Source organism: Rutidosis leptorrhynchoides, chromosome 2 (assembly GCF_046630445.1).
Source record: "Rutidosis leptorrhynchoides isolate AG116_Rl617_1_P2 chromosome 2, CSIRO_AGI_Rlap_v1, whole genome shotgun sequence".
Classification (NCBI taxonomy): domain Eukaryota; kingdom Viridiplantae; phylum Streptophyta; class Magnoliopsida; order Asterales; family Asteraceae; genus Rutidosis; species Rutidosis leptorrhynchoides.
The window spans coordinates 139,157,467-139,165,124 of record NC_092334.1 but is presented as its reverse complement, the minus strand read 5'-3'; positions in this window follow the sequence as shown (position 1 = coordinate 139,165,124).

The window sequence follows — 7,658 nt, the reverse complement described above, 5'->3', positions numbered from 1 at the left end:
TATCTTGTAAAATGTATATAAGCTTATAAGCTTTTGTTTTAAACAAAATTTGGAAGACCATAAGCTATAGAAACTTAGATCCAACATAAGTGTATAAAGTTATAACTAGAAAGTTTAACTTCCATGTTCTTGAACTTACAAAGTTTAAACTTTAGTTTCAAGAAAAATGAGATCAAGTTTAACTAGTAATACTTGACCAAATTAATAAAGTCACGAATTTAATTACATACAAAAGAAAGAAATAAACTAAATCTACAAGTAACAAGTTCATGTTTGTTTCATACTTAAGAAGATTTAAGCTAAAGCTTGGATCTTAAGAAAATAAACTTTAAGTTTACAAAACATGAACACAAGTAAGATCTTAAAGCTTATGAACTTTAGATCTTTATAATACTTCAAGTGTAGAACCATAAGCTAACAAGCTTAGATCTTTGTTCTTGGTTCTTCATCAAAACAAAGGATGAAAGAAGCAAGATCCATGAAGTACAAACTAAAAAGTTTGATCTTTAACAACAAACAACAAACTAGTAAATAACATGATGATGATACTTGGTGATTTTAAAGGAAAAAGAAGAAAGAAAAATAAAGTTTCTTACTTACAATTTTGAGAGAAAGTTGAGAGAAAAGAAAGTGTAAGTATGATGTGTGTGTAAAATGAAGTGAATACTAGCATCTAAGTAACAAAAAAAAAATGAAACTCCCTCCCCACCCATGAAGGCCGACGGTTTTGGAGGCTCAAAGGGGTAGTCAAAGTTTAACTTTCAAGTGTGGGAGGATGGTGAATGCTAGGAAGAGTAATAAGTTAAATGCATGGAAAGTTGGTGCTTGCATGCTTGAGACATCTTTGTCTCCAACACTTAGCTTTATTAATCTATATTTAACCTTAAAGAGTCATTAACATAGTAGTGGGCTTACTAGTAGTCCATTAAGTGGTGTATGTGGGCTTCCAAGTCCAATAATATAAGCCCAAGTATAAGTAAGCAACAATTTAGTAAAAGCCCAAGTAATTAACTACTTACATTAGTTAATTAGAAATAATTAATAATAATTAATTATGAACGTAAATAATATTCAAAATATTATTCATGAAAAGCACGTGTCGAAAAGACGAGTCGGGACATGGAAAGTCAAATGCGGTAACAAGTAAAATGTATAAGAATACATTTAGTACAACGCAAGTATTAATAATAAATATTAATAATAAATACAACGCAAGTACTAATGTGGTGTTGTGATAGTGTACGAGTTGTTAGCATTATGAGTATGACGGCATGCTATTTGAGTTGTATTTTCGTATGAGGTATTTGGTGGGTGCGAACGCAAATAGATGGGTTATTTAAATATTATATTATATTCTCGTGCATAGTTGACTCGTAATTTTTAGTCTGTTGCGTCGAGCGTTGAGAGATGACTCATGTCCTGGTTCCGGATTTTCAAACGTCCTTTCGTACTATTTTATATCGTGCACTTTACGTTTCGCGATTTGTAATTTGCACAAAAATTGTTCTCCTTAAATTTCAAAATCCGTGCGAGTCTTTTACTCACTTTTTAGTGGCACTTTTAAGTGTACTATGGCTTTAGTGGCACTTTTTCTTCAATTCTTTAATCTTCGTGCTTCATCTTCACATTTATTAATTTAAACAATTACAATGAAAATATAATACAATTACATATAAAAATCTATTATTTAGGAGGGATATTGCTATGAAATATATGTTCCTTTTTAGCCTTATCACGGCCCCTCAGTACCACTGAAATTATGGGGCTTGCAGCTTTGAAATTACTTATAGGTGCACCCGTTATGATTGTGCTGGTTAACCGGTGGAGCTTGGGGGTTGATCTCTGCTATTGCTGCGGCTACTCGTTCAGTTATCATCTCCTCAATCTGTACTGCTGTAGGCGTTGATCTTCCGTTTTCCATTGATCTTCGAAACAGAAATTTCGACTTAAGTCAAAATACAGCATTCAATAAATAGTAATACGGTATATGGTAACCAACATGGAATCAACACATCGCATGTTAATTAAGTAATGCAACTAGATACAGGTACCACAAAATCATCATATAGTAACGTAAATAGAACACCGTACAGAAATTAAACATCACCAAGTTCCATTCATTAAATAAGAAAGTTGCATACATCCGCATAAGGTTCGTACAATACATGAGTAAAACATGAAACTACAAACGGGATTTAATAATGAAATCTAATACAATAGCCCTATGGTGAAGGTGGGTAAAGGATGTCCATCATGTGGGACACCTGGTCCTCGAGCTCAGTTACCCGAGCACGGAGGATATGCACTTCCCTCGTCAGTTCCTCGACGACGGGGGATGCTGGTGGGGCAGGCGGTGCAGATGGTACAGGTGGAGCTGGTGGTGCAGACGGTCTAGCACCAGAAGTAGAAGGTGCGTAACGGGAAACCTTACGCACGAATGGATCGGCAGGGTAAGGCACAACCTGCTTACGGGCGGTAACCCTAAGCAACTATCCGCGTGCGTCCACGAACGATCTACCTCCATTAACCCCTGGAATAACAGTACCATCGAAACGATACCGCTTCTTCGGCGGGGTAGAGGGCGGCTGCACGGGCGTCTCCTCAGGGTCCTCGTCGGAATCCTCATCGGAATCCTCCTCGCTGAAGTCATCAGATGATGAGTCGTCTGAATCATCTGAGGGTGGATCTGCTCGACCGGTGGTCATCAGTCGATATCTGCTAGGCGGGATCGGCATGACACGTCCATCAGCAAGGCATCTGACCAAATGTCCTCGCTCATTACGGAAAGGACCGTCCTCATTTCCCCCAGGAATCACAGCACCACCGGAATGGTGCTGTGGCTCCGGGAGTCCTGGGCTAGGTGGAGCTGGAATCTCCTCTGGGTCCCCGTATCCGTCGAAGATGATCATCAGGTCAGGTGCGTGGCTACTGTCCCCAGAGGATGAATCGCCAGAGTCACTGGAGGGTAGCGATGACGGGATCTGTGAGTCAGCAGCAGTAGCAGGTGAGGTGGCAGATGAATCTGAGTCGCTGTCCAAGTCAATGATGATGGGCGGGATATCCGACATCTGAACAAGGAAAAATAACTTTTTCCATGTCAGTAAGTCATATAGCAAGCACGTATTAGGCAAAGTAACTACGACAGTCTAGATCATCTATAGCAGTAAATAGCATGGCAATAATAACAAATTCTACAGAAGTATCATGCAATCGAAAGCAGATAGTAGCATGCAATAGTGAAAACAAGTAGCAGTATACGACATATAGCAGTAAAAGTAAGAAGCAGCATGCAGCAAGTTCCGCAAAAACAAGTAAACTAGCAAGTTGTAGATTAGTCCTATTAGTGAATCCTACTCGGTCTGGTCTAGACTCACTAATGCAACCTAATTCCCTACAACCAACGCTCTGATACCAAATGTGACGCCCCGTACAAAATTAACGTGTACGAATCATCAACAACAGGATCATTACAAGGTCAAACACTATATGTTATTTTAAAATAAGTTTGCATTCATAAGAAAGGGTGACGTCATAACCAACATCAAAATTTTTACAAATGAAAGTATGCTTCTATGAATAGAAGCAATTAACATAAGTACGAGGCCCGTAGGTCATTACAAATTCATTGTTTCAAAAGTAACATAGTTGTGAATGCAAGGTAAACGTTTCATGCAGAGACATCTCTAACAAAAGCAGCGGGAGTCTACACAGCAAGACTACTACAGCGGAAGCATCAAACCTCTAAGCACCTGAGAAAACATGCTTAAAAACGTCAACACGGATGTTGGTGAGCTATAGTTTAAGTATAACAGTAATGTAAGGTAGGCCACGAGATTTCAGTGTTTCAAAACAGTATGAAAAGTATATGTTCAACCTTGGGCACTTGATAACTAACTTAACGTAATATCACCCCCCCTAAAAGTACACTTGGCGAGTGCGTAAGTTTAGGAAGTATTAAACACCCGTTAAATGCTAGTGCTACTAGCCTGAGTGGGGATGTCAAACCCTATGAATCCATATCTAAGATTCGCGTTCACCGGTTCAAAGACTAATGACTAAACGTTACCGAGCTAAGGGGAAAGTTTATGCCGTTGTATAACCCACACATATATAAAGTTTAAGTACTCGTGCCTAGTATGTAAAATGCAAAATGCGCATGTATTCTCAGTTCCCAAAATAGTTAAAGTAAAAGGGGGATGCTATAACTCACAGTGAAAAGTAGTAAAGTCGGTACGAGATAAGTAAGCAAGTAGTTGGTCCGAAAGGTCCTCAACCTAAGTCAAAAGTTACTAAGTCAGTAAATCGTTCCCAAAGGTTTAAAAGTATGTAAATTAGGTCTTAAGTATCATCATCATTCAACAACATAAGTAAAAAGTAAAGTAAGTTTTCAATCAAGAATAGAGATCGAAACAAAGGCTGACTTCGTTCAGCTGCTACGACCTCTATACAAACTGAAATGAGGTGAGACCAGTGGCCATAGCTCTGTATATGAGTCCTTTAACCATGACCAATTTTCCGAACCAAATTCATCTTCGTTTGACCGTGGCGACGGTTTAAGTGCGAGTAGGTCAGAAATTTCAGCACAACATTAAAAGGGCGTAGTGACTTTCGGAAGGCTATAAATCCTAAACCGTAAGTCGGATTAAGACGAGTCTTAAATGAAAAGTCATATACTCGAACTGTAAAATCTGAAAATCAGATTTTACAGTAGCCCAGGAGCCTGACCAGATCCATAAAACAGTAAGAAAAGTGCTCCGGTGGATTCTTGGTGCTTGATGCTCATCACGGTTCTCATCCTTGATGCTTATAGCTTCAAGTGTACAACTCGTTGATGTGTTTGCATCATCTTTACTAAGTTTTAACCATCATAACACTAGTATATGTCTAAGATAAATAGCACAACTCATTTAAGGGTTGTAAGAAGTTTGATGAACCAAAGTTACATCAAGATCTTAGATCCGACACATACATGAGTTCTAATAGTAATATTAAGCTATAAACTTGAGTGTAAACTAAATAAACAAGATCTTAAGTTGTAGAACTTAGATCTTAGTTAGATCTTGAAGATCCTAGACTAGAAAGTCTAGATCTAGTGTTCTTAAGTTAAACCCTAAGTTATGGAACTTGGATCTTTACTTTAATAAAACCATAAGTTATGAAACTTAGATTTTTATCTTGTAAAATGTATATAAGCTTATAAGCTTTTGTTTTAAACAAAATTTGGAAGACCATAAGCTATAGAAACTTAGATCCAACATAAGTGTATAAAGTTATAACTAGAAAGTTTAACTTCCATGTTCTTGAACTTACAAAGTTTAAACTTTAGTTTCAAGAAAAATGAGATCAAGTTTAACTAGTAATACTTGACCAAATTAATAAAGTCACGAATTTAATTACATACAAAAGAAAGAAATAAACTAAATCTACAAGTAACAAGTTCATGTTTGTTTCATACTTAAGAAGATTTAAGCTAAAGCTTGGATCTTAAGAAAATAAACTTTAAGTTTACAAAACATGAACACAAGTAAGATCTTAAAGCTTATGAACTTTAGATCTTTATAATACTTCAAGTGTAGAACCATAAGCTAACAAGCTTAGATCTTTGTTCTTGGTTCTTCATCAAAACAAAGGATGAAAGAAGCAAGATCCATGAAGTACAAACTAAAAAGTTTGATCTTTAACAACAAACAACAAACTAGTAAATAACATGATGATGATACTTGGTGATTTTAAAGGAAAAAGAAGAAAGAAAAATAAAGTTTCTTACTTACAATTTTGAGAGAAAGTTGAGAGAAAAGAAAGTGTAAGTATGATGTGTGTGTAAAATGAAGTGAATACTAGCATCTAAGTAACAAAAAAAAAATGAAACTCCCTCCCCACCCATGAAGGCCGACGGTTTTGGAGGCTCAAAGGGGTAGTCAAAGTTTAACTTTCAAGTGTGGGAGGATGGTGAATGCTAGGAAGAGTAATAAGTTAAATGCATGGAAAGTTGGTGCTTGCATGCTTGAGACATCTTTGTCTCCAACACTTAGCTTTATTAATCTATATTTAACCTTAAAGAGTCATTAACATAGTAGTGGGCTTACTAGTAGTCCATTAAGTGGTGTATGTGGGCTTCCAAGTCCAATAATATAAGCCCAAGTATAAGTAAGCAACAATTTAGTAAAAGCCCAAGTAATTAACTACTTACATTAGTTAATTAGAAATAATTAATAATAATTAATTATGAACGTAAATAATATTCAAAATATTATTCATGAAAAGCACGTGTCGAAAAGACGAGTCGGGACATGGAAAGTCAAATGCGGTAACAAGTAAAATGTATAAGAATACATTTAGTACAACGCAAGTATTAATAATAAATATTAATAATAAATACAACGCAAGTACTAATGTGGTGTTGTGATAGTGTACGAGTTGTTAGCATTATGAGTATGACGGCATGCTATTTGAGTTGTATTTTCGTATGAGGTATTTGGTGGGTGCGAACGCAAATAGATGGGTTATATATGTGTATGTATAATTGTTGCACTCACTAAGTTTTGCTTACCCTCTCGTTGTTTATCTTTTTATAGGCTCCGGCGGAGACAAGGGTAAGGGCATTCGTATGGATTAGAGATCCCGCTTTGTTTGTAGGGGACGCTTTTGATGTGATAGCTTTTGGAGTTGATCGAGATTTGGGTAGTTTAACCCCCAAACATCATGCTCTAGTGTCGTTTGGAATTTAAACTAATTCGGTTGAAACACATATATTTTGTACGAAACTCGTATTTTGGCCATATGTGGGCCCGGGTTCATAAAACTTGTTTTATCATTGAAATGTGTTAGTTTTACATATTTAAACATGTTGTGAAAAACGTTTCGTCTAAATACGTCGGGAAGTGGGAGATCTTTATTTGAAAAATGACCAAACCGGACAGAAGCTGGAATGGCCTGTGCGCGCTGCGCACCCCAGGGTGCTGCGCGCCGCGCACTGTTCTATATATAAAAAAAATTTGTGTATTTCGTTTGGATATTGAGTTGGGCTGTTACAGGTTTGCATAGATTATCGTAAACTAAACGATACAACCCGAAAGGATCATTTTCCATTACCTTTTATCGATCAAATGTTGGAACGTCTATCAGGAAATGAATACTACTGTTTCCTTGATGGTTTTTCCAACTACTTTCAAATTCCCCTCGATCCAATGGACTAAGAGAAAACAACCTTTACCTGTCCTTATGGAACATTTTCTTATCGACGCATGCCCTTTGGGTTATGCAATGCACCAGCTACATTCCAGCGATGCATGGTAGCAATATTCCACGACATGATTGAACGTTGTATGGAAGTCTTCATGGACGACTTCTCAGTCTTTGGTAGTACCTTTGATTCGTGCCTATCAAACCTTAACATGATGCTCACCCGGTGTGAAGAGTCAAATTTAGTTCTGAATTGGGAAAAATGTCACTTCATGGTTAAAGAAGGGATAGTTTCAGGACATAAGATTTCAAAAGCAGGAATAGAAGTTGATAGGGCTAAGATTGAGACCATTACTAAGCTTCCAGAACCTACCACAGTAAGAGCGGTAAGGAGTTTCCTAGGACACGCCGGTTTCTACCGATGTTTCATTAAGGATTTTTCAAAGGTCACACGACCTCTCACTCATCTCCTAGGA